Source organism: Mesoplodon bidens (assembly GCF_964165515.1).
Source record: "Mesoplodon bidens genome assembly, contig: HAP1_SCAFFOLD_429, whole genome shotgun sequence".
NCBI lineage: Eukaryota > Metazoa > Chordata > Mammalia > Artiodactyla > Ziphiidae > Mesoplodon > Mesoplodon bidens.
Window position 1 is genome coordinate 271,264 of NW_027671687.1, and position 27,200 is coordinate 298,463.

At 41.2% G+C, this 27,200-nt stretch overlaps 1 long non-coding RNA gene across 8 annotated transcripts in view; it reads left to right on the plus strand.

Moving 5' to 3' along the window:
• Window positions 1-27,200, plus strand: part of LOC308611182 — a 138,364-nt gene that overhangs the window by 19,182 nt on the left and 91,982 nt on the right. For 7 of the 8 annotated variants that reach the window (XR_014014783.1, XR_014014784.1, XR_014014785.1 and 4 more), the window contains exon 2: window positions 20,736-20,800. This is a non-coding gene — a long non-coding RNA (uncharacterized lncRNA). Of the gene's footprint in view, window positions 1-20,735; window positions 20,801-21,366; window positions 21,398-27,200 lie in introns of those variants that run through there. The other variant, XR_014014790.1, reaches the window with a different exon arrangement.

Consider the following 27,200-nt stretch of genomic DNA (forward strand, 5'->3'; position numbering starts at 1 on the left):
AACAAAACAAACCAAGACAACAACAACAAAACTGGAGTGGCTAAGAAAATATCAGAAAAAAATATATTTTAAGACGAAAATTTTTACTAGAGACAAAGATATTTTAAACTCATAAAATGATTATACCATCTAGAATGTATAATAATTATAAACTTATATGCACCTAACAACAGAACTTCAAAATACAATGAAGCAAAATCGACACAATGGAAAAGAGAAACAGACAGTTCTACAATAATAGTTGGATACTTTAATACCTTTCTTTCAATAGCAGAACAGACAGAAAATCAACAAGAAAATAAAAAAACTTGCACATTATCAATCAACTAGACCTAACAGCCATCTATAAAACATTCCACCCAACAGCATCAGAATATACATTCTTTTCAAATGCACATGGATATACTATATGCTAGGCCATAAAACAAATTTCAATACATTTTAAAGGATATAAACAATACAAAGAGTGCTTTCAGATGACAACAGAATGCAATAAGGAATCGTTAACAGAAAGAAATTTGTTGAAAATCACAAATGGAAATTAAACAATATATTCCTAAATAATTCATGGGTCAAGTAAGAACTCATAAGGGGAATTAGAAATAATTTGAGATGAATTAAAATGAAAGTATAACATATTAATACTTGATTGGTCACACATAGTCTTTTGAAAAGCAGAGGGGTTAGACAGATCTAAATTAATTAAAAAATCATTTATTATTCTGGGAATAAAAAGAACTGGGCTTAGTCTCAGTTTTGCCTTTCTTTATCTTTGTGTCTGTTGATCATCTTGGAATAGTCATTACATAGTCAGAATACAGTTGCCATCTCAGGAATCAAATACTGTTATCTCTAGGGCTACCATAACAAGATACCACAAACTTGTTAGCTTAAAAGAACAGAAATGTATTTTATCACAGCTCTAGAAGCCAGAAGATCAAACTCAGAGTGTTGAGAGGGCCATGTTCTTTCTGCCTCAAGGGGAGGATCCTTCTTTGTCTTAACCAGATTCTGGTGGTGGCCATCAATCACTGGTGTTGGCATTTTTTGACTTGCAGCTGCATCACTCTGGTCTCTTCCACTGTTGTCACATGGAATTGTCTCTGTGTGTTCCTGTCTCTGGAAACAATTTAAATAGAAATTTCTATTTTTAAAAAACAAACTGTTGATTACTATGCTCTATTTAGATAGTTCCTCTAACCCACACCCACCTCCATTTCCCCATATGTATTTGAGAAGGAAAGAGGAACTCCTGTGAGCTATCCTATTGGAAAAAATCAATGATACATTGTTTTACTAGAGATGCCTCTTACCTAAAATATTTGAATTAAATATAAAATCTGGGGAAATTATCACCCAGTTTCCCTCTTCTAGAGGCATGATCTAAAAGATAGGCAGCAGAATATTTTATACCCATGAGGTTTGCTGACATTATTGATTTGATCCAGAATCTGTATTTTCTCTCTAAAGAAAACAGTATTCTCTCTTTCCTTTCTTTAATTTATAATGTTGATGTCTTAAGATTATTGTCAGAGAGGATGCTTGTAGTTCAAATGATTTGGCTGTATTTCACCAGTATTATTACAAGATAGTCAAACAATGGCTGGGCTCCAGTATAGACCTCAGTCCCTTTGTTCCACTGGGATACGGATGTGAAAGCCAGTGTTTCCTTATATTCCAAAGACCAAATAAATAAAACAAATAAATAAACACACAAAAAAACCAAGTAAATGAAACTATCTTAAAACCAGCTCTCTTTTCTTCCTCATCCATGTTAATTCTCTTCTACCTAAAATTACTTCCTGGAAGTGATTTTTATGTTTCTTAGAGCCTCTTTATGTATATATCCACACTAATGCATATAAAACTGTTCCTTGTAGATCTTTTACTTTTTCCATTTGAAGAATTATTTTCACATGTCATAGAGAGTTTATCCATTGTCCTAGATATGCATTTTTCCTGTGTATTTGAGCATCATAGGAAGATAAATTCTACTCTTGAAAATGTTAACTGGTGACTGAGACACAGAAAGCTATTCTTCTTACCATTTTTCAATAGTGAGTAGTAGATTCTGTAGGGGTGGAATTTTAAGATGTAAGTATACTGTTTTTCTACACTCCAATTACGTTCCCCTTTTCATAGAAATTGACCAGTGAAGTGTCAGAATCCATGTACATACAATCCATTAAGTTATTAGATACAACGTTGGTCAGAAAAGCATACTGTGAAATGTTGCTTTTATTTAAACTCCCACTATTTTCACTCCATGGTTTCAAGATTTGACTTCTTTATTGCCCTCTGGTGGTGGGCTCTGTGAACTGCATATTTACGGGTCTGGAGCACATATCTTCCTGGAGGTATTCAACTCCTCAGGTACAAGCTAAAGAGTAGATGATAAGAAGCATTCAGATTTATTAAAACTAACTAAGAATATCAGTAGCCTGACTGTTGTTTCTAAAAATATAAAATATTTATCCTTCTGTTGTCAAACAACCATATTTCATGAAAAGAAGTATAAATCCTTTTTTGCTTGCAATAAAAGAACAATAATTGAAGGTATTCTTCATTTGGACCAAATACCTTCTCTGAAAATATAAGTTCAAATAGGAGTTGAACTTTGCAAAATATTCTTTAGTAAATAAAACTCCACATATAATTTCAAATTATCATTTAATTTTACCTTAAATTTAAATATCTATATTGACTTAAATGGTGTACTCTGTAATTTTGGATGATTCCCTCCTTTATATCTTCTTCCTCTCTTCAACAAGTAAAATACATATGAATGCCTAACGTGAGGTAGGGTATTCTCTGTGAAATAATGATGTTGGTATACTTGATTTTGACTTAGCAGAGGGATTGAGCCTCTGTGTTGGTGAATTCTCCCCAGGTGGTGCGTGGGGAGAGGGTCAGGCATGTCTCTGTGCTCCTGAAGTTTTCTCTGTGAAACTGTCAACCTCCAATATCAGAAATAACTTCCTTCGTCAGAAGGGATTTTCAGACATTAAAAGTTTTCTATTAAAGTGCAAGTATTTTTAAAATCTATAAAATATAGGGCATTATAAATTTTCTTTAGTTACTACAAGCTGAATTTTAACTGAGAAGACTGGGGACTCCATGTATGTGTACATGCATGCATGCGTGCATGTTTGTGTGCTACACACGTGTCTGTGTGTGTGTGTGTGTGTGTGTGTGTGTAGGTCTACTGAGGATACAGAACATATTCTGGACATGAACGAGCAGTGGTGTATCAGAAGGGAAAAGAATATAAAGGACCAGCTTCACCTGCTTAATTTGTCCCCTGACCTGGTGTCATCTTATTTTCCACCATCCTTTGCTGATCTGTATACTAAATACCCAGGGTTCCTGGGTACCCCCAGGTACCTCTGTAAGTTTTACAAGCCTATCAATATCCCATGTACAGTGGATGGAACCTGGACTTTTTGCCCATCTAGTTTTCCTTTCCCTCAGAGTTTTCATTTGAGTTATGTCATGGGGTAGGTACTGTTGTGAAAATTTGTGCTCACTTGTTAAATAGAAACTACTTATTTAACTGTTTAAACAAATAAACAGTATCTTAAGTCAGTTGCACGGCACCTCCAGTCTCCGCAAAGCAGAGTTACTTTGGGACAGGAAGTTCTTTTAGTTTCCCCTTAAATCAAAATACAAAGTTATTGAGCAATTCTAGGACCAACCCTATAGTTGCAAACTTGGGAAGAGATCACAGGATTCTGTAATCATCTGCTTATCCCCTTACTGGGACAGCAAATAGCTCAATAGTTCTTATACTGAAGTTAAAAGGAAGAAGAATACCGGAACAAAGTCTGCATTTAAAGTCTGTGTCTTATTTTTATTTTCTCTTGGCACATAGTAGCTAACTGTTAAATGTTCTCTTGATAAATATTAAAAACACACAAGATACTTCATATACTAGGGGTCATAAAATTTCAACTTTTCTTTTGGTGTAGGGGTTGATGAAGAAAAGTTTGGAAACTTCTGATCCATGTTAATGTTCCTGCTTTGAGAACTGCAGGGCGCAGCTTTTAGGTGGAAAAAGTTGCCAAGAGGACCAGAAGTAGAATAAAGGCATTTATGTAATTGTTCCTTATAATTTCATTTATTGGTTTTCAGCATCTAACTTTGAAAAGTTGCCTGAGGCTGCCTAGGGTCTGCAATAAGGATCACAGCTGTGCTGTCCTACCCCCTCCCCACACGTGGGAACAGAGCCTCCCCAGCAGTGCTAATAGAGCCCCATGGCTTTCCGCCCACCTCGGTACTGCTCAAGGCAGTGGCTTTTTTCTACCAGCCTCACCCTTCTCCATTTGAATCTTTTTCTTCTTTCCAGTTTTATTGAGATGTAATTGACATATAACACTGTATAAGTTTAAGGTGTACAGCATCATAATTTGATACATGTATATATTGCAAAATGATTACCACAATAAGGTTAGTTAACACATCCATGACCTTACACAATTAATTACATTTTGTGTGTGTGTGTGTGTGTGTGTGTGTGATGAGAACATGTAAGATCTACTATCTCAGAAACTTTTGAGTATGCAATAGAGTGTTGTTAACTATAGTCACCGTGCTGTACATCAGACTCCCAGGATTTATTCATCTTATAACTGGAAGGTTATACCCTTTGACCAACAACTCCCCATTTCCTCCACTCCCCAGCCCTTGATGGCCACCATTCTACTCGGTTTCTGTGAGAGCAGCTTTTTTAGATTACACCACGTAAAAGTGAGATTATGCAGTGTTTGTCTTTCTCTTTCTGACGTATTTCACTTAGCATAATGCCCTCAAGGTTCATCCAAGTTGTTGCAAATGGCAAGATTCCCTTATTTTTTAAGGCTGAATAATATTCCATTCTACATATGTGCCATATTTTCTTTATTCATTTGTCTGTCAATAGACACTATAGAAACAGAAACCCACTCAGTTCCTACAAGTGTCCAAGGTAACAATAGACAAAATATGGATGTTGGTGGGTGTAGATCCAGGCAGTAGGTTAGACTACATCCCACAGACAGGAAGGCCACTATTTTAGGAGGAGCTGCTTTGAATATGAATCAAATAATAATTGATTTATATGTCACCAGTTCAGAACTAACTCATCTGTTTTAGACACCTCACCATAGATATGAAATGAGAATGAGTGGAAAAGGAGGCTTCTGAAGGCAAACAGTCATAAAACCCATTATTATTCTGTAAAAAGGAGACTATACAGTCTTACCTTTAGAACCTCAAATCAAACAAAGACATGTAGCAGCCTCAGTAAGATATAATCACAACAGAAAAAATACAAGCAGAAGGCAGAGGAAAAAGAAGTGCCATTTGGTATGGGAATAAATAGCTCTGTATGTCTCAAAAGCCTCCTATAAACATGTCTGGGTGTCAATATAGTGTAATAATTAATATCCATAAACCCTGAGTCTTAAGAAAAAAGAACTGTATCTTTTGCTTTCTTTTAGAAAGGGACAGAAAGGTAACTATATTTGCTTTAAGAAATACAGAGACTTAGTGCACTTAAATATTTGATCAAATAATTTTAAAAATGTTTCTTACAGTATACATCATTTTCTGATGAAACAGGGGTAAAATAAGGTTCTAGGGTGTGAGGCAGGCATGAGGCATTATACACATTTTCTTTTCTGTCCTTTTGTAGCTGAATATCCTTTTCCAGGCCTAAAGAAGTAGTAAAATTATGCATCTAAGATTGCATAAAAGGTTTCATAGACATATTTTACATATATGCCATTAGATTTCCACAGAGTTATTTCAGGCTGCTGACAGGCTGCTTGCTTGAGCTGAGACCCCTCTAAACAAAGCCCAGGAAGAAACTAACAACTGTGAAAGCCAACTTGTTTATTCTGTGAGTAACTTGGCTGCAGAGCAGACTAATTACCCCTTTAACCACACTGTTTGAACTCATTGTACTTATCTGGGAATCACTATTCTGAAAGTAGAGAAGGGGACTAGGGAAGTTAAAAGAGACAAAAGATGTAAATATGGTCTCTTTGCAGAATGTCAAAGGTCAGGCAACAGGCTTATTTCTGATGGTTTTAAAAAGAGAAGATGAGCTGTGGTTTAAAGGTCCACTTTGGAATTCAAGTTCTACCTCAGGTGTATCCTGAATGCTAGTCTCCACCTTGAGTGAATCACTGAAGGATCATTTCTCAGCACATAGTCAGTGTTTTTAAAATTTTCATATGATTTTATCCCAGTGAATAATATTGATGAGGGATTTTGAAACTATTAAATTCCGCCAAAGGACTTAATTTTGTAATGATACCAAACCTTGGAAAATAAAGGAAGTAGAGATTGGTGAATCCTTGACAAATGATTAGAGTTATAACTGATTGTTTCATAAGGAAAGATAGGGAATGGATCATTTAGGAACCTGAATGAATACTTGGAATCTCATCTATTTCTGTTAAAACTACAGGTTTAGGAACCTGAATGAATACTTGGAATCTCATCTATTTCTGTTAAAACTACAGGTTAGTTGAGCTCAAAAATTGTAGGTATAAAAATTGTGTTTTTTGGTAATAAAATTTGTTTTAACCCTTCTCTCAATTATGCATTTAAATGTTGACCAATTCACAAGTAACTGTTTACAGTCAATGGATTGGCAAGTGGCTTTGGGATCATTCATTTTATAGTCTGGGATTTCCAGTGTTATCTTTATTTTCCCATTTATACTCTATTTCATACATTTTATTAGCAGCAGTAGTAGAAATAGTAGTAGTAGTATCATTATTATTTAGTTAGAGTAGAATTGTCTCTATAACTTCTTACGGTCAGACATATACTAAGCAACACACATTTTGAAAGCACTGGTGTTGGAGTAAATTCGATGTTGATGAGACTAGTCACTGCCCTTAAAGGAGCTTGTCTTCTAGTTGGAAAGATGTGACATATACAATAATCTGAGGCATTAAGTAAATACATGGGTCTGAGGGCAGAAGATCCTGAAGGAAGCAAGCTGCAAAGAACTCATTTTGAATCCTGGCATTAATATTGGCAGATCTCCTCACACCTTTTTAGGACAGTTATAGACAAAGCAAGTAGGACTGGAGAATACACTACAATGGCCAAAATAAGATTTAATGTCATTTCAGCCTAGGGGATTCTTTCTAGGCTTTGAGTATATGATAATTTAAATGCCCCCTAAATAGTAAATTTACTTTAATGCTGACAATGTAGAAAAGATATTTTGCTGCAAAAGTATACACAGTAGTAACAAGTGGATTTTGGAAGAAACTAATATTTTGTCTTATACTGATACTACACTATTGCCCTAGACCTAGCAGCAGCCTTTACTCTTTGTTGTTTTCTTCTAAGACTAAAGAGCCTCTTTATTTTTTTCCACCAACAGATCTCAGAGCAATCTGAGTGCACTGGCCAGTTGGGACACAATTATCATTAGAATTCTTGGCTAGAGAAGAAAGCTCCTAATTTAAGAATGGCTTTTTGCCTTCTGAGAGTTCAGAAGAGCAAATTGCAAGCCATCTACATTTATAAAACATGTTTTAGTATGGAACATTTCAAACATCTACAGGAGTAAAAAGAAAGAAGTAGAAACTTTCCTCAATTGTTCTCATCAAATGTCCATTTCAGGCCAATAGATTTTCTCTGTCCCCTCTCTTACTACTACCACCATCATCCCCAGCAAGTTTAAAGCAAATCCCAGGTTTCTTTTTCTCAGTGAAAACGTCAGTATACATATTTCTAAAATGCAAGAACTGCCCTTTTTAAGCTCAACTATGTCATTATCACACATCCGCAAATAATAATAATTCCTTAATATCAACAAATAGCCAGTCAGTTCATGTTTCCTTTATTGTCCTATAAATGTATTTTTATTTTAATAACCATTATTTATTTGATTGCTGATCCAAACACAATTTCTTTTAAAGTATAGGTTTAAAAGAACTCAATTTGCTCATTTTTCTTGCAAGTATTTGTCATTGAATTCAAAGCATTCATCCAGTAGGGTTCCCAACTGTCTGGATTATGCTGATTGCATCCCCTTTATGCTTATATATTTATCATGCTCCTTTGGCCCATGTATTTACTGTCAGTTGGTAGATAGATCTAGAGCACTGACATAATTCAGGTGTGATTTTTTGTCAAGTTTACTTCATAGATAATATTGATGAATTCCAAAAGGAACTATAAAGTGTCTGTCTTACTGTGACATTGCGGCCATTAATGATCAATGTCTAGATCCATTAATTTCTTAAGGGTACCAAATGGTGATATTCTACTAATTAGATTATTATTCATTTACTAGCTAGAAGATGATTTCATCAACTACTTGGTTGCCCTGAGTTACAGTTTAATTAGGAAAGGAAGAATAAATGTTTCTTTTATTTTATTTACCAGTTTTACAAAAAAAGAAAAAACAGGAGAGAGAAAGGTTGACTCCAAAGTAGCTTCCGAAGATGACTAATGAGGTATTTTCTTTCTTTGTTGTTGTTTTCAGTGAGGTTATTATAAATATCGATGCGGAGATTGTCCCCTCTTAGGTTCACGGATCCTGTTCAAGTTGGCTCCTGAGTCCTTTCCACACAACCACAGTAGTCTTTGAAGTCTTCCCAGCTCTCTTGTATGACAAGGTGTAACAGGAACATCTTGTTCGTTTCTTATGCTGGATTTGAAATCAGCTATTTCTCCAAGGAGGCATTATCCACTGTGTTTATTCAAACTTGTGTTGCTTCTAGTTTAACCTTCTCTCGGGACATGATTTTTTTTAAACAAATTACTTACTGAATTTTTTCACCTTTTCAAATCTTGCTATTCTCCAATCACTTCATTTCTGAATTTTTCTAATTTCTTTTATGTTTTTCTTAAAACCAGTTTCTATTCCTTTTAAAATTTCTTTTACTTTTTCCGCAATATCAGGCAATAAATTTCATTTGTTCTGTGGACGTGTCTTTCTGTCACGTTTTCAGGATTTGCTGGAACTTTCTTTTCACCCTTCTTTTTTTTTCTCACTGATTTTCTACAGGATGTGAGTGGAATACTCTTCTGTCACTCATTTTTAAGTGAAATAAGTTTCCACTTTAGGAGGGAATCATAGATCAGAATATAATTTCTAGCTTCAGAACTCCAGGGCTCACTATCTTCTATTATTTTCACAACATAATTTTAAAAAATGACCTTAAAATTTCTAAAATCTTCCTCCTTGGCCCTCCTCTGCCCATTTACCCAGGGCTCCTCTTTCTTGTCCTTGTTGAGTATGGGGATTTGTTCTGGAATGGTGCTTTGGTTTGATAGGTGTCAAGGTTTCACAGACCCCAGAACACTTGGCATCCTCAGAACATTTCAAAGTTCTTGCACTCAGCTGCAAAGTGGAGCCTGCAACGTTCACTCCCGGTTTCTGCCGCTGTTCTCAGTGAGTTTTTCAATCTCAGTGAGTTCGTGAACCATAGTAACCTTTGGCTCTCCTGAAAGAGAGAGAGAGTCCTTCCCTCGTCTTCCTCCCACACACCTTGGGATACACATATGTAGGTCTTTTTCCTGTTGTTGATTTGTTCCTACCTGGCTGTATGTTGCAGTTAATGTGGACACCTTGTTGTAGATGTTGTCTGTGGGTTTTTGATCTTGCTATCCTAGATGCTTTTCTTTCTTCTTTGTGGGGGTGGGGGCTTGTGTATTTAGGGGAGGGGTGGCATATTCAGGGATAAAAATCTTCTCTGTAGCCACCATCATTTCCCCAGAATCCTCTGCCATTAATATTTAAAACAAAATCATAGGAATCATTATCCGGATCCTTAGGATAATCATTACATTGTATCTGTCTTTTTTCCAGGCTTCAAGCTGCCTGTGGCTCCCCACGTTAGTATACTGACATGACTGGGCAATGCCTAATTTGACAGGTTCTTTCTGTACTACCTTCCTCCTAATCATGACAGTCTTGTATGCTATACGTAGTCTTCTTTACTGATAGGGAATTTAGAAAATACAGGAAGCCATGGGTTTAATAGCTGAAAGTGGAATTAATATATTATTTTTCTCAGGTAAAATATCATAAGACTCCTTAGGCCAAAGTTGTAAAATGAAATCGCAAATTTCCTGGAATCACTTTGCAAACGTGAATGCCCACATAAAGTACACTAGGACTTGAATCCAAGGAATAACACATTTTTAGAGCCTCCAGATTTATAAACTTAGTACAATTCTGCATTACTTCTTAAGGCAACTGAAGAAAATAATTTTGTGATCAAATAAATATTGATTTTATTAACATAGTTATTTTAAAAGTTTATAAAGCTTTTAAAAAATGTTAAGGCTCTATCCGCCTCATCAGTTGTTATTTCTTTCCTAGAATCTTGGATAAAGGAACAGTCGTTTGAGGGGAAACATGGTATAAAATGGGAAGAGAATCTAACAGTGAAGATAGTTATATCTCTTCCTGTGTGATGAACTACTCCTATGCTTGGTGGTTTAAAACAGCAGGCACTTTATCTCCTCACAATTTGTGAATCAGCAGAATGGGCTGGGATCCCCTGGGTGGATCTATCTTGCTTTCACCTGAGGTGACTACTGAGGCTGCCATCATCTGGTTGCTGGACTGGGGCTGGTTGCTTTCACATGTCTGGCCATTGGTGCTGGCTGTGGCCTGGACCTATTCTCCACTAGGTTAGCCAGGCTTCCTAACATGTCAGGTTTCCATGAGGACAAGCCCTAAAGCACGAGTACTCTCCAAGCTTCAGCTCTTGATATGCCATTGGGCCAAAGCAAGTCATGTGACCAAACCCAGGTCAAGGTGGAACAAAACTACACAGGGTGAGAAACCGGGGGGGAGGGGCATTTGCACTGGGGGTCAGTAGTCTAACAAACTGCTGCAATAACTATATAAAGAAAAGCACCCCGGAGGACAACTGGTAAAAAATAAATGTGTGCGGGGTGGGGTGGGGGTTTGGCATGGGGGGGCAAAGGGAGTAAACAGGGGCTACCAAAATCTGAAGATTCTGGAATTTTTGGAAAATCCACTGGGATTAAAGGAGTTAGACAACCATGTTCTGACACCAGAAGAAAGGTCCCAGTTGAGCATCAGGGAAGTCTAGCGCTCTTCTTCCATCGCACCAATTTCCACATTTCTTTGACTCAGCATATTTGTAGAATGAATCATGACTTTCTATAAACTTTTAGTTCAGTTTTTCAAAGAAATAGTGACCTCGCTTCTATCTGCTGTGCCACAAAAATGCCGTAGAAAAAAATTCCTTCTGTTAAATTGCTCACTAGGTGAAATTGTATGTGTAACCTAGTAACAAAGAGGTATTAAGAATCGCCACAGCCAAGCCGGCCCTCCGCACCACGCACCCTATAGCAGCCAGTGGGTGAGCCGGGAGTCGAGGAGGTCACCGTGGGAAGGAGGGGCGCGGGCAACGTGTCAGCCTCCTTCCGTCTCCGTGGAGCCATCTCCGGCCTCTGGTACAGGGAGTCGTCTGCAGCAGCCGTCGGCGGCCAGCCTTGCAGCGCTGTGTTCTAGGTCAGTAGCTTCCAAGACTCCAGTTGGATTCACTGGAGTAGGCAACGTGGGGAATCCAATGGCAAAAGAGCTCTTGAAACATGGCTAGCCACTCACTATTGCTGATGTGTTCCCTGATGCATGCAAAGAGCTTCTAGATGCAAGTGAACCCGGTAGTGTCTTCTGCAGCGGATGTAGCCGAAAAAGGTGACAGAATTATTACAGTGCATCAATGCGCTAGAAGCTTATACTCTAGCAAATGGAATTCAAAAAAAAGTGAAGAAAGACTATTAATAGATTCCAGTACTGTTGATCCTATGGTTTTGAGAGAATTGGCCAAAGAAGTTGAGACAATGGGAGCAGTTTTCTCGGATGCCCCTGTTTCTGGTGGTGTGGGAACGGCTCGGTCTGGCAACCTCACATTTAGGATGGGAGGGGTTGAGCTGCTGTGGTGCATGGGCTCCCATGTGGTGCATCGTGGAGCTGTTGGGACTGGCCAGGCTTCGCAGATCTGCAAACACTTGCTGTTGGGTGTTCGTAGGATTGGAGCTGCTGAAGCTGTGAATCTGGGACTCAGGTTAGGGCTTGACCCAAAACTCTTGGCTAAAATCCTAAATACGAGCTTAGGACGATGTTGGTCAAGTGACACTTACAATCCTGCACCTGGGGTGATGGATGGAGTTCACCTGGCTGGTTACTATCAGGGCGGATTTGGAGCAACACTCATGGCTAAGGATCTGGGATTAGCATGAGGCTCTGCTACCAGCACGAAGAGCCCAATCCTTCTGGGCAGTCAAGCCCATCAGATCTGCAGGGATGTCGTGCGTGAAGGGCTACTCTAAAAAAGACTTCTCATTCGCGGTCCAGTTTTTGCAAGAGGAGGAGACATTCTGAGTTTGCCCTCTGGCTGTGAACACTGAACCATTGAAAGCAAACTGTGTCTTGGAGCCCCTTATGGCTCACTCCACAGGAAAATGGGCTTAATCAAAGGTCAACTGTCTGCTTTTGAGTGTCTAGGTCAGGGGTCCCCAACCCCTTGGCCTCGGATGGGTACCAGTCCGCAGCCTCTTAGGAACTGGGCTGCACAGCAGGAGGTGAGTCGCAAGCAAGCCAGCTATAAGCTTCATCTGCCGCTCCCTATGGCTCACATTACCGCCTGAACCCCACACACCCCGCCCCACCTCCCCGGAAAAATTTGCTTCCAGGAGACCGGTCCCTAGTTCCAAAAAGGTTAGGGACCTCTGGTCTAGGTCACAGTAGATCCTGGGATTTTTCACCCATTTTAAACTGCTTATTCTTTTTATCTATTTAACAAACATATCATCTGTAATTTTTTTTTTCTGCAAGCCACTGATGGTAACTGCTAGCTAGCTAGCTGATTGGCCTTTTTCAAAAGTTTGATTCCTGAGCATCTTCAGCTAAAACGCTGCCTACTTCACTCAGGATATTATTTACTCCACTTTACAAATAAAACTAAAATTGTTTTCAACAGGATAAAATCTATCCTCGAGGAAAGAAAAGAAATTGGTGTGAGAAAAGGTATTAGAGAAAGGGGAAGTATAGTGAATTACTACCTGTGTGCCTCAGAAAATGTGTCCTGTTATCCCAGTGGTGGTATTCTTGCATTGAGATTACTGGTTTATTTTCTAGGAGTTGTTAAAGCAAGAGAACTCCTTGCTGCATGTTATGTAATTTGGACTCTGTTACAATTATCTTGGTGTGCCCATCTTGTAACAACTTCCCATACTCAGCAAACTGTTTTTTTCATATTTTTGCTTCCTTGTACATTTTTACTGCGTATTTTTTACTTCAAAAGAATGACATCTTTAGAACTGTTTCAGAGCCAGCGATGATATGTGCTTTAGATAATTATTACACTATGCTAAATATAACCATATTATTTTGAATTCAAATAAATTTCTATGCTGATAAAAAAAGAGAGGCACATTTCATCAATGTTTAAATAGTATCCTTCCTCCTCTAAAACTTAAAATAGGATTCAGTCTGAGTCCTAAAGGGTTATTTTCTTCAACAACAAGAGCTGACTTAGGCCATTTCTTGGCAGTGGAATCTGAGCATAGAGGTCTCTGACTGCCCTTTGATTCTCACTCACAGTATCCTGGGTGAATGTAATGGATGGGCGTGCCCTTATGACTTAGCCCACTGCTACTGCTCCTGATGAGGGTTAATGGTGTGGGCCACTTTAAATCTTGCCCAGCAAAGTGCTGACATCTGGGGTTTCCTATCAAGTTTACCAGATATTCCACAGTAATTTCATAATTTACACGACATAAAAACACTGATCTTGAGCTTAGGAAAGCATTTCATTTAAACAGATACAGAACACTACTCTACAAAATGGTTTAAAATTTGTGAGCAATTACATTAAATAAACTCTAATATAAATTAATCTAATACAAGTAAACTAATAGTTGCAAAGCTACTGGTCGCTTCAGAAGCGGTGGCTACGGATAACTTCAAAGTTGTTTCCTCAATGCATTAAGAGGCAAAACTATTTGCTGTCAACTTCTTCTTGGGGAAGCTTTTTCCCTTAGTTTGATGCTGATTCGCGTTATGAATGTATAGGAACCATTACTGGTTCTTCCTTTCCATATTCAGTGCACCATTATACTTCTATCCTCTTAAGATCTGGATATCTGTTACTGCTACTGTTGGCTGGAGCCTGGCAGGAGGAAAGCTATCAAGAAAAAAGGTCAACAGGTGTTAAAGAGTTTTAGCATACTACTGAGACTTTTTATCTACCATAATCATAAGAAATAATAATTAAAATTACAGGGCCTCCCTGGTGGCGCAGTGGTTGAGAGTCCGCCTGCCGATGCAGGGGATACGGGTTCGTGCCCCGGTCTGGGAGGATCCCATATGCCGCGGAGCGGCTGGGCCCGTGAGCCATGGCCGCTGGGCCTGCGCGTCCGGAGCCTGTGCTCCGCAACGGGAGAGGCCACAACAGTGAGAGGCCCGCATACCGCAAAAAGAAAAAAAAAAAAAAAAAAAAAAAAAAAATTACAGCCTGGTCAGTGAGACCTTGAGTAAATTGTGGAAGCATCCATGTTTCATACAGTTTCAGGGGATGGATATTTCCTGTTATTAACTCTATATCCTCTTCAACTGGAACAGAGAGACCTTTCTCTGTTGAAGCAGTTTTGTCTTTTTCCTGGGCATTTTTAGTTTTCTCTTATGAGAGACTTGTAAAGCTTACATATACAAACTTACACATACACGTATAAAGCAAAGAAGGGATAGAGTAGTCTTGAGAGGACACTGTTTTGTAGCAGGCACACAAGACAGAGATAATACTCCCTGATTGCATTTGCCTGCCTAGCCCCATCTCCTTTGTGGAAAGCATCAGCATTCTGACTGGTCTCTGCACCCCACTAGCTGGACGGAACACTGCATTGGCATTCTTAGGGAGCACTGATGGTCGCTCCGGAAACTGTGGTTAGAGCTTGTGCAGCCAAAGTGCACAGGAAAGAAACAAATATACTTCATATAACATGCTTACTCTGTTTTGCTTAATTAGCACTTATTCCCTGTAAAAGGCTGATTTCTGCTTTGACAGGGAGTAATCGAACTCTGTATTCACCCAAACCATAAAATTAAAGTTAACATACCTCAGCTTTTCATCCTACTGGAAGAAATGTATGAAATCTAAAGTTATTTTTTAATTGCTGCTGTTTAGAATGCCTGAGGCCCATTTGATGAACTTGTTAAAGAGCAGTGTTAATGAGGGTATTTTTCGTTTCTTTCTTTTCCGACCACAGCGTGAATTCTCAGCCCAAAGTGTGCCCTGTTACCCACAATAGAGACGGGGAAAAGTGAGAGTCTGTCACCACAAAGCATGAGACAACTACAAATACTTCTCTCCCAGAGTTAACATTGATGACAGTCTTTGTGGAAAAGGACTTCCTCTTTTTGCAGGAATACAGTAGAAATGCAAGTCGTATTCTCCATAATTTCACTACTGGAAAAATAATTTCATAGTACATATATATATGTATATGTATATACATATATATACATATATATATATATATATTTTTTTTTTTTTTTTGCGGTACGCGTGCCTGTCACTGCTGTAGCACTTCCCGTTGCAGAGCACAGGCTCTGCACGCGCAGGCTCAGCGGCCCTGGCTCACGGGCCCAGCCGCTCCGTGGCATGTGGGATCTTCCTGGACCGGGGCACGAACCCGTGTCCCCTGCATCGGCAGGCAGACTCTCAACCACTGCGCCACCAGGGAAGCCCCATAGTCCATATTTTTTATTGGTCTTCTTAAAAACATATACAGTGTTTACAGTAAGGAGTAAAAGAGAAGATTTTCAATGTGATATTTCAAGGAGCATTTTGTAAAGACGGGATCCAGTCCCAACTTTGGAAAATTAACACACACCTATGAGATCAGAGAGTCACCTGCAAAAAATTTTATTATGTTTTTCTTTCATACTAGTTTCCTAAAGGTGCATTGTTACTTCTTGGTAATGTAATAGAAATGACTATATGGTGGCCATTTGAGGAAGAAGTAGCTCTTACATAAGTGTCTAGTGACCTTATCTCTTTTGATACGATACCTCTTGGTTTCAGAGGCTTGCACAGATTTCCTCTAAATGAATAAACTTAGTAAGATTTTCCTAACTATCAATTAATCTAAAAGTAGATTTAGAAATCTACTTCTGAAGCAGTTTTGTTAAGTAATTATTGGTCAGTTCTCTTTCTGATTGGTACTTTTTTCTGCAAAACAAATCCCTGTACTTAGAACAATTAATATCAGCATCCCTGGCTCCTTGATTATTACACAGTGATGTTTCTTGAGAAGAAAGCTTACCCTTTTGGGGGGGAAACTTCAGTCCATGAAGTAAAACTTCATTAAAAGTAGATCTGCTTCTAATGCCAGTGTGATGCAGATCAGTATCCCCTTTCTTTTGACTTTCCAGGCTGTGTGAAGAGAATGGTATGGTTTGGTTTAGGAAGGGTTGTAGCTTAAGAGGATTGCATTATGTTTCTGTGTCACTTTGGGGGGTTTTATTTCAATATTATATCCTGTTCTGTAAAAACACCATAGTCATTCTCTTACTTATTATTAAATAATTAAACGCTGCCCTTTGTTTACTTTCCCCTTCTGATCAGAAGACTCCTCTCCACTCTAGGCCTTGATCTGAGTTCCAATTCATCAGCTTGTAGTAGCTACACTTCTGGTTTCTGAAGTCAGACAGATATGGGTCCCATTTCTGTCTTCATCAGTTATAATTTATTCTCTGATATATGCATACCAGAGCTGGCAGTGACAAACATTTTGCTTCTCCTTATTTTCCCAGGGTTCTGTGCATTTTAATAGAGGGTCACAATATTTTAAGTAGAGCTGGGATGGGGTGGAAAGAAAGAGCAGGAAAACATGCTTTTAGGAAGGTCTGAAATACAAATCACATGGAGTTAACTGCTTGAGAGAAAACCACCCCTACCTGAGTATTGTCAATAAAGTAGCACAGGGAGGCAAACGAATGAATTGTTCACTAAAAATATTTTTCTTTAGAAGAATAAAATTCACAAGAAAGCCTCATTGCAAATAAAATATATTTGTTTTCCTAAAGGAAGATATTTGAAAAGTCGTAGTAAATACCTGCTTTGACCTTCTGTGTCCCTAGTGTTCTATCTCCACTAAGTTTTATGCACACTACATAGAGGAGGAGCCTGAGTCTCAAAGACCATAAGTAAGAGGTGGATTCCAGAGCCTTTGCAAGGTCCATTATGCCCCATGACTTCCTATTGCTTGTGCTGTTCATCCAGATAGGTGCTTAGGATACCAGCATGAATACATCTCTTTCGAGAGGTTTTTAACAGACGTTAGATACTAAACAAGTACAACACCTAACAAATAAAACAGAATGCTTTATTTAAAGCAGAAACAGAATAAATGCTCACCTAGTATCGTTTAAATCCCCTTTAAATTATTTTTTGAATCAACATGTTTATATTTGAGGGTATTTTCTTATTTTTTCCTAGTTCCTTTTACTTGCACCTCCTTTCTTTTTCTCTTTTCCCAACTGAAATGTTTATGGTTTCAAAAGTAATTACTTCTTGAAGAAAGTTTTCGTGTATACTAAGTGCTACCTAATGGAAGCCATAAGCATAGAGTCTGCCAGCATTTAGAGTGGTATAATACACAGCCAGGTTGAATCAAGTGGGAGAGAAGGTTAATCGTTCTTTTAAACTGGCAGTGTTGCCAGAGGTGGATTAATATGCTTTTTGAATCTCTTACGTGCTGCAAGTCTCCTTGATCACAATCACTATGTTAATGGTTGAGGTTTTGAATTAGAGGTGTCTCCTGGGCTCAGCTGGGCCAAGTCCCTTCATCTCTCTGGCCATATTAGGTGATAGTTTTCTCATTTCAATACACGACCTATGTTAGAGGGAGTGTTGACTATACCAGGCTTTTAACGTGGGCACCCAGAAAGTGGAAGAATCTCTCTATTGGTGATTAATCATAACTCTTTTCACTGTGAATACAGTCCTTCCCTTAGGTAAGGCAGGAACACCATGAAAAATAGAAAGTTCTCGGGTGTCTGTGGAAGCTGGAGTGCTCTCGACCTGTCAGCTCACTGGCAGAGCAGGCTTCGTCCGGACACTAGAGAACAAAATGTGAAATTGGCACCAGCCAGCCTCTCCATTGCACAGGATATCCCTATTTAAATTTGACAACCAGGATATTTTACAATTTGAAATGCTTGTCATCTGGTTTTCTTTAGTTTTTTCTTTGGGTTGAAAAGACTGAGAAGCTTGTTAAAAAATCTGGAATTCTGATGGTGAGGCTTAACCAGATCTATTGAGTCATCAATCAGCAAACATTGACCAACGCTTACCATTCCCCCAGTTACTATACTAAGGACCCAGACATGTCTCAGATAGTGGCCTTGCTCATTCACTGTATTTACAGTACTTTTTTCTAAATGTAACCAGAGCTCAGGTAAGGACAAGACATTGATTTGAGTCTGAAGTAAACAAAGCTGACTGGTCTGATCCCTTCAGTTTCCAGAATTATTTTGTTTCAGGTAGTAATTTTCCCAGACGAATAGAACAAAGTTCTATCGTCTATTTATTTAATATTTTATCACAATAGTCCTTGCCCCTTTGACCTCTAGTGAGGAAACTTGCATAAGAAACTGAAATATGCTTAGGTTCTATGGGTAAGTGCAGATAATGATATGAATGAAATTGAAAATGAAAGCCAAAGGTAGAAAAGGCAGTTCTGAATAGATTAAGTAAGACAGAGGTATTTGAAAAATCAAGTAGAAAAGATACCATAAGGAATGGAGAGCTTCTGGAAGTTTTCTAATAGGTGAGGGGTTGGTACATCTTTTTTTGTTTTTTTTTCTTAATAACATGTCTGGCAGTTGTATGCCAGAGAAAGTTATAAGGGGGTTGACTATATGCATGCAGTCCAGTGAGAACACTGTTCCTGTAGGCCACTGACCGTGTTCTGAGTGTACATTCTATAGTACTAGAAATTAAGTTAGGAAACAAAGGGTGATCTGCTGTCATTTTAAATGAAATTTCACAAATGATTAGAGCTAAAAGGTGTCTTTTTTCACTCAGCCAACACGTTGAGCACGTACTATGGAGCAAGCACTGTGCTTATGGGTAAGAGATAAAAGAAAAAATAAAGGCCAGAGGAACTCAAAGAGAGTGTGAGAGATGCATGAACAACTCATTACAATCGAATAGAGATAGGCTATTAAATAAATCATAAAAATATAAATTTGTAAAATAGAACTCGGAGTCAGTAACCCTTCTAGGGGATATTAAAGAGAATGCCAACAATGAGGGGGTCTTGGAATTAGGTTTTGAATGTCAGTAGGTATGTTCCACGTGGAGAGAAGGTCAGGGGCATACCAGGCAGAAGGAACATCCTGGACTTGAGAACCAACACAGTATATTTCAGTGATTGTAAAGGAGATTTTTGTTTGACTAGAGCGTAGGGTATAAGTTGCCAAATGGTAGAAAATAGAGTATAAAAGTTAGGCTGGAATGAAAGTATAAAGTGTCATAATTCTTATGATGAAAGATAGGTGTTTTCTACAAAATGGGTTACTTATAAATATTTTAAAAATAGAGACCCCGAGAGAGGAGCGCGCCCGAGGAGCAGCCCCCGGACTGGAGCCTCGGGAGCCCGGGGCCGGTGAGCGAGTGCCCACGGGGTAGGTGTTGCGTCTGCAGGCCTGCAGGCGGTTGTGGAGCCTGCGGCCCTTGGAGAGCAGGGCTTGGGAGAGCGGGGCTTGGAGAGCGGGGCTTGGCCCGCCCCGGGGCTTGGCTTTGCCCGCCCCAGGGCCCGCAGTAGAGCCACCGGGAGGGTTTAACCGCTTCCCGGAGGTGGAGGGGCCGGGCTGGAGGACAGGGCTGGCTGCTCCGGATGGGGCTCCCCTGGGACTTGTGAGCTCCGGGTGTCCTGGGGGAGCAGGGTCCACAGGCTCGGCCGGGACGTGCCGCGTCCTCCCCTCCGTCCAACCCCGATCCACCTCCTCCCCCTCCTGTCGCCGTCTCGGCATCTCGCGCGTGTGTCTCAAGGCGCGTCAGCACCTTGGCTGTCTAATGTAAGCGTCCGCCGCCCCCCTGGGTTGTGCCCTGTGGAGTCGCCCAGTGTAATCGGTGCAGGATGAGTCTGCAGGGCTGCTGTCCTGCTGCCTCGGGTGAGGAAGGAAGCAATGGGGCCTGAGGAGGGAGATGACTTGTCCTAGATCCTCACCGGGTGTGCACGTGGGGTCGCTCACAGGACTCCAGACTCCTAGGGCAGGTGTTCTGTCCACTTAAAGTCAGTTTTAATAAAAGATGTTTTTGAGCGTCGCACGTAAGTTTGTAAAGTTTGTACAAATCATTGCAAGACTGAAAGGCACCTGAGTGTGTCCCTTTATTCTGGGTATCCTGTGGATGTTCTGATCTAAGTTGTTAACAGACTTGGAAGAGATAAACTATAAGCGTTTTTAAATTTCATATTTAATGACGGAGGTTTATTTTAATAGGATTCAATGTACACTCGCTACAGAAAAATAAAGTATCCCCTCAGGTACTACAGTCACGTGGGAGTTACAGACCTGAGGGTGGTTGCTCCCTCCTTATTCTCACAGGCCCTTCTGAAGGTGAAAGGACGGGTCTCCCACAGGTGTCTCCTGTGGAGCGCGGGGCGGGTGCTCGTGCACCCCGAGCCGCTTCAGTCGTAGCTTCACTGCCTGCGTTTTCCTTCTCCAGGTCCGCCTCCACTGTCACAGTCCTGCACGTTGTTCCAAGAGCAGCGGAAAATGAATCAGCCTCTGGTGAGTTTTGCTGTTTTCGTATTTATCTGCTGCTGTTCCTTTGTGATAACACCTTGGGAGGCGAATAGTTCAAAAGTTAAAATGGGAAAGTAGGAGTAGGTAAAAGATGTGGTTAGACAAAGCGTAGAGGAGCAGGTCAGCACCAAGTGTTTCTGGCAAGTCCTACGTGTAGATCCCACGATCCTCTTAGAGCCACAGTACAAGCCTCGTGTTCTTGACATTGGTGGCAAAACACCATCCCTTGCTCGACTTACATGGTCCTGCCGAAGCACTTTTGTTCTCGGGCGTTAAAAGGTTTCCCTGAGGATCCCGCTGTAGGCCGTGAGCCTTCCTGAGCGACAGCCCCTAACGTGTTGACATTGGTGCCTTCCTTGTGCTTCCTGTAAGCCGAGAGCGTGCTGTCCAGGGAGCACTCAGTGCATATAACTTGTCGGTTCAGTAGAACACCGTTGTCACATAGGTACATTGTTTTCAGTGCTCAGTCGAGGGATGCAATGAGGATCATCTGGAAGAACAGCCTTGTCACCCTTCCAGTAAATTTCGCTCTTTGTCTCTTACAATCTCAGAGGTTCGCGTTACACACCATGCAGTGAGGTCTCTGGCAAAGATTCCTTGTTTCCCAGCTGAATTGTATCGTGCAGCCTGCGGTCTTGGTTCTGCCCCTCCACGGAACCTGATCCGGTTGAGGTGACCTGGCATCCAGCATACAAAGCAGTGGAGATTTGCCAGTCGTCACCTCAGACCACTGTCGCCTTGCCATCTGCAGAGTCTGCTCTGTGGGTTTCTGTGACAGATCTCTCCTTGCTGTCTTCCTGACTGATTCTTTCCTCCGCCCTCTGTGTGTGTTGTCGTTTCACCCTTGGTCCATGACTCTCCACCCCGTCTGATCTCACCCTCTGGCGCTTTTCACCTCCAACTCTGTCAGTTCTCCCACCTGGACCAGACAGATGCCTCTGTCCAGCCACTTGCCAGCATCTCTATGGAGTTTGTCCAAAGGGCACCTCGGATGACTAGATCCAGTAGATCCAGAAATGATTATTTACAGCCCCCCTGCCCCTTGCCTTGAGCTGTTGTCCCTGGCGGCTCATCGTTGCATCATCCAGCCTGTCACCTACCCAGAAAAATGAGTTCCTTCTAAAGTCCTTCTCCATCCTCTGTTACCACGTTGTAGTGTGAGGCTTGTTAATGTCGTCTTCTAAATGGTTTTTATTCGTTCTCCTTCATCCCATACTTGTTACCATTAAAACAGCTTATCTGTTCATTCCTGTAGTTACAGAAACTTTTTTTCTGTGCCGCTACCTCTTTCCTCCAGCAGCTCAAGTGTATTCTCCACGCTGAGTATTTCTCCTAAAATATTAATCACAGCGTTTTGTCTGCATGTGGGAAGCACTTTAGAGGTTCCCTGGGTGACTGGACAAACGAGGTTGCCGTTCCGCGGAGCCATTAACCATCGAGCCCAGCACTGGGGGGAGGTCGTACCTCGCCAATGATGCGTTTGGATGGATCTGTGAGGTGAAATCCTGATCGGAGAGGCTTAGGAGAGAGGAGTGGGAGAACTGGGTTTGTTCTGGTCCCAACTTTTTCAAGACATTTTGCTGTGACGGGGAAAATAGAAACTGGACAGTAGCTGGGGTAGGAGCTGAGGTCCGGGGAGGATGTTGTGTTGTGTTGTGTTGTGTTGTGATGGGAGAAATAACAGTGGGAATTGATCCAGTAGATGCGTGTGGGGGAGGGGAGAGCTGCTGGCCAGCGTCCTGGAGTGGGGAGGGGATGGCAGAGCTGGGTTGCAGGTGGGGAAGCCCTCCGATGGCTTCTCTGTTCTCAGGGAAGCAGCTCCTCAGCTGAGGGTGAGGGTGAGGTTGGGGGTTTGAGGGGAGAGCAGAGCTCTGGGGCCCAGCTCCATCGTGACCATCAGCACACACAGTCCAGCCAGCTGGGAAGACTGTACTTGCCTTCCCTGCCTGAAAAGCCATCTCCTTTCATAAATGTGGGAGTAATTACTCTTTGGGGAGCCTATGTAATTACATGGGTGCTTCTCAGCTCAAAGCGAATTGAGTGCCAGTTCTGGCCACGGACATTTTCTGCTCTGCTGATGGAAGGATCCCCAGAGGAAGTGTCCTGCTTGCCTGGCTCTTGGCCTCGAGGACCCTTCACACCATCTAGTGTTCTGTCTTTTATCTTTGACATAAACATCAAATGTCTTCAGGTTGTGCATGTGATCTTAAGAAGCAATTCCCTGCTTCCAGGAGCTTCTGTTCTCCTCGGGAAAGGCACTTCACAGACGTAATTACAGGAGAGGACGGGAATCCTGCCCGTCGATACGTAGGGAAATCCAGAGTGCTGACAAAGCAGAGCCTGCTTTTATTTATTTATTTATTTATTTATTCATTTATTTTTTTTATTTGTTTACTATTTAACTTATTCAGTTTTGGCTGTGTTGGGTCTCTGTTGCTGCGCGCGGGCTTTGTTCTCTAGTTGCAGCGAGCGGGCGCTACTCTTCGTGGCGGTGAGCGGGCTTCTCATTGCGGTGGCTTCTCTTATTGCGGAGCATGGCTTCTAGGCATGCGGGCTTCAGTAGTTGCGGGTCCCGGGCTCAGTAGTTGTGGCGCGCGGGCTCTAGAGCGCAGGCTCAGTAGTTGTGGCGCACGAGCTTAGTTGCTCTGCAGCACGTGGGATGTTCCCGGACCAGGGTTCCAACCCGTGTGCCCACCATTGGCAGGCGGATTCTTAACCAGTGTGCCACCAGGGAAGTCCGAGAGCCTGGTTTTAAATGCATTGTCAGAGCACGTGGCTCAGTGACTCGGGGAAGGGGGACGGCCCTGAAGTGACCAGGACTTGGGTAGCTGCAGAGGTTGGCGAGGCTCTCAGAGCAGCGTGAGGTGGACTGGATGAGGCTCCTGAGGTGCTGGTAAGGACCTCCCTCCTTAGGATGTGGGCCTCCCGTCAGGAAGAGCGGGACGTGAAGGCAGGCAGACCCTGAGGTTGACTGAAGAGCCTCCCCTCTGTGCTGGTTTTGGTTTCTTCCTGTGCAGAAACTGAAACCTTGTAATTGGGACAGTGAGTCATCTGATCAAAAGATGTCATGTGTAGAGACTGTGGACGGCATGAAACGTGGGGTGGGGTGCGGTGGGTCAAGTCAGGGGGACTCTGGGCTCCAGCGCGATGCCCGACAGGAAGGGGCGAGGCCGCGGCGTGTTCCCGCTCATCCTAGGCCCCGGTAAGCAGTATGGACGTTCCCTTGGGGTTTTCTGACTCGTGAATGAGGTTGAGAGTATTTTCACGTGCTTAGAAGCTGTTTCTTCTTTTTAATTGGTAGACAGTGTTTAGAGCAGTTTTAGGGTTCCAGGAGAGTCGAGCAGACAGCAGTTCCCTACGCCCGTCCCTCTGGGTTCCCTCCCTCGGTAACATGTCTCGCCTGTGTGGCGCGTCATCTCAGTGATGGATCCGCACTGACACCTAATTCTCCCCTGGAGTCTGTAGTTTATATTAAGGCTCACTCTCTGTGTCCTACTGTTCAGGTTTGGACAGGCGTGATGACCTGCAGCCACCACTGCAGTGCCACCCAGGACCATTTCACTGCCCGAAACATCCCTGGGGGCCACCTGTTCACCCGCCGAGTGCCCCCAAGCCCCCGACAGCTGCTGGTCTTGTTACTGTCTGTGTATTTTTGCCCTTTCCAGAATGTCACGTAGTTGGGAGTCCTTCATTCTGTGGTCTTTTCAGACTGGTGTCTTTCTGTTTTTATATGAAGGGCCTGTTCATGTCCACTGCCTGTCTTACTGCCCCAATACTTTCTTGTTTTTGTTTTTCTTTTTGTTTTTGTTTTCTGCTGTACGCGGGCCTCTCACTGTTGTGGCCTCTCCCGCCGCGGAGCACAGGCTCCAGACGTGCAGGCTCAGCAGCCATGGCTCAAGGGCCCAGCCGATCCACGGCATGTGGGATCCTCCTGGACCAGAGCACAAACCCGTCTCCCCTGCATCCTTTGGCACTGGAAGGCTTCCAGAAGCCTCCCCCTTCCATTGCAACTGAGGAAGCAGGTCCTCAGCTGACGGTGAGGGTGAGGTTAGGGGTTTGAGAATAGGCAGTTGGAAGAACTCCTCAGTCTGGAAGACACGATGTGGGAGGGAATCTGAGTAGCTCATGTAACGTGTGTATAGATTATTCACTAAATCTTGAGTTAGCTCTTAAGATTGAGAAGAAGCAGCATTAGGGAATAATAAAGCAAGCTGTCCTCCACATCCTAAGACACGGTACCAACTGAGACTATAAATCTGCAGGTCCAGATTCATTCACAGATGGTAAGCTGATGGGAAGCTGTTACCAGAGTTAGGGGGGTAGGAAGCAAATTCCCAACTTCAGATGCTGTAGAGGGTAACGACCTGCCTCTCTCATGCAGGGGGAGATAGAATTCTCAGCTCAATGGCTCAGGACTCTGGTCCATTATCATGGCTGTTCTAATCTGTTTCTGAAGTGTTCTTTTCTACAGCATTTAAAAAAGTGACTGTATTATCCTGAACATTTTTATCAAGTAACAAATCAGCTGATATAAATGCATAAAGTTGGCTGAAAGCAGGCCAGGATTTCAAAGCCCCTTCGGCATGTCTAGGTTGGGCACACGTCATGGAGCCTAAGAGTTTATTTAGATGGGGAGTCTTAAAAAGCCGCAACTAAAAGTGACCATAAAATCATCAAACTTTAAAGTTGGAAAAAGGCTCATTCTTTTTCAAATGTAAAAAAGCATTAACTGAGTCATTAAATGAGCTTTTAAAAAAGCCTCCTGGCAAGAGAGTGACAGATATAGAACTTTAAACCCATGCCTCTGAGGCCAATGCTCTTTCTATCATAAAATGTTTCTCCCTAACATTTGTTGAATCAAAACACACACACACACACACACACACACAGACACACACACACACACACACACACACACTGTTAAGACCCAGGGTTCACTCTTCAACTTGCTTTCAACCATATGGAAACTTTATGGATTGAGTCTTTCAGATATTATTTCAGAGCAGATAAGCCAAATGCTATTTCTCTCACCTGGCTCGAAGCACTGTTTAGTCTTCTCCAACTGGGTATAATTATTCACTAGGGATCTCACTTATTGTTCAACACTCAAACTTGTGATGGCTATGCTGTGGACTCCATTGTCTTGAGAGGAAAGCTTACACACCAAAACATTTGGGTGGGTGAAAGGAACACAGGAGAGGGGACTAGAGGAAAGTTATCAGTGAATATGTAGTGAGTTGTTGCTTTTCTACCTTGATTATGCCTGACTGGCTATTTTTATTAACATGAGCTTGCGCTACATGCTTGATGCATGACACACGCAGACTCCCTTAACTTAGAACATAATTGTGGCACATGTATCTCCAGCTACAAATATAGATACCAAAGAGCCTAAGGAGCTCTGAGAGTCATATACCTTCATTTATTTTTTGAGTTTTTCTTTTTGTGTGAGAATTGAATAGAAATAAAAGCTAAAAAATATCCCTTATTCACCTGGCAATTTCTTTTCATCTTCCTTTTCTCAGGTAACATCTCCTCTAGGAATCCTCCCATACCCAGGAAAAGATAGTTTCTCCTGCTCTTTACAATCACAACCTCCTGGGCAACCCTTTCTCATACCTTTTATAACAGAGTGTTGAATTGTGGATTTACTTGTCTGAATCTTCTTTAACCTGTGAGAAAATTGAGTGCAGGGGCTGAATCTTCCAACAGTGTATCTTCCAGTGCCAAGCACAAAAGAGTCAACTAACATGTAGCTTTAAAAAAAAGTATCTTGTACATATTGTAAGTGTTCAGTACATTTGTACATCAAATACATGAAATAATCAATGCTAAGAAATACAATAGGAAAAAAATAATGTTAAGGAGGATTTATAAATGAGTAGAAAGGGGATTTTAGGGAAGAAATCATGATTTAAGATTATTAGGTTTTTTAACCTGGTATAGGTTGAGGATTGCTACAGAAGAAAAGGCAGTTCAGTACTTTGAAAATGTGTGAAGTCTATATTCATTAGTTCATCAGCTAAAATAAGGTGGTATGCCCATAGCTGCTCATCTTTCAATTTTTTTCATAAATTTCAACTTGTTGAAAATATTTTTGAAACTAATTTTCTTTACCTTTTAAATTCTCTTGGAATTAAACATGGTGATTTACCACTAAGACCTTCAAGATGTATTAATTTATTTAGGCCACCGTAATAAATTTCAGAGAGAGTCTTTGTACAGAGATGCATTTTAAAAAACACAGTTAATCACCCAAAAGTAATTTATAAAGGAATTCAAATTTTAACCATTACTCATTAAAAAAAAGGAGAAAGGAATTAAATTCATAAAAAGTTGAACATTCTTAAATCTTCATACCCTACTCAATTTTCTTGTACTTCAG